The sequence below is a fragment of the Rhea americana genome, unplaced genomic scaffold, assembly GCF_003343005.1.
Source record: "Rhea americana isolate MKP2758 unplaced genomic scaffold, rheAme1 scaffold_84, whole genome shotgun sequence".
In the NCBI taxonomy this organism is placed as follows: Eukaryota; Metazoa; Chordata; class Aves; order Rheiformes; family Rheidae; genus Rhea; species Rhea americana.
The window spans coordinates 3506369-3506579 of NW_028187023.1; positions in this window are offsets into that span (position 1 = coordinate 3506369).

A 211-nucleotide genomic window follows, 5' to 3' on the forward strand; every position below is an offset into this window, starting at 1 on the left:
ACACCTTCATCCCCCCTCAAAACTCCAGGCCAAAGCGCTCCCAAGCGCAGGGAAACGAAAGGCTCCCAGTCGCGACGGGCTTCGCGCAGCGCGCGGCTCCCGCGGGCGAAGGCGTTCGCCCCAGCTCCGGCTCGCGACGGCGGGCCGAGGCGCCCGCGCGGCTCCGCGAGGCCAGGCGAGGCGGCGAGGCGGCCTTGGCCTTGGCCTTGGC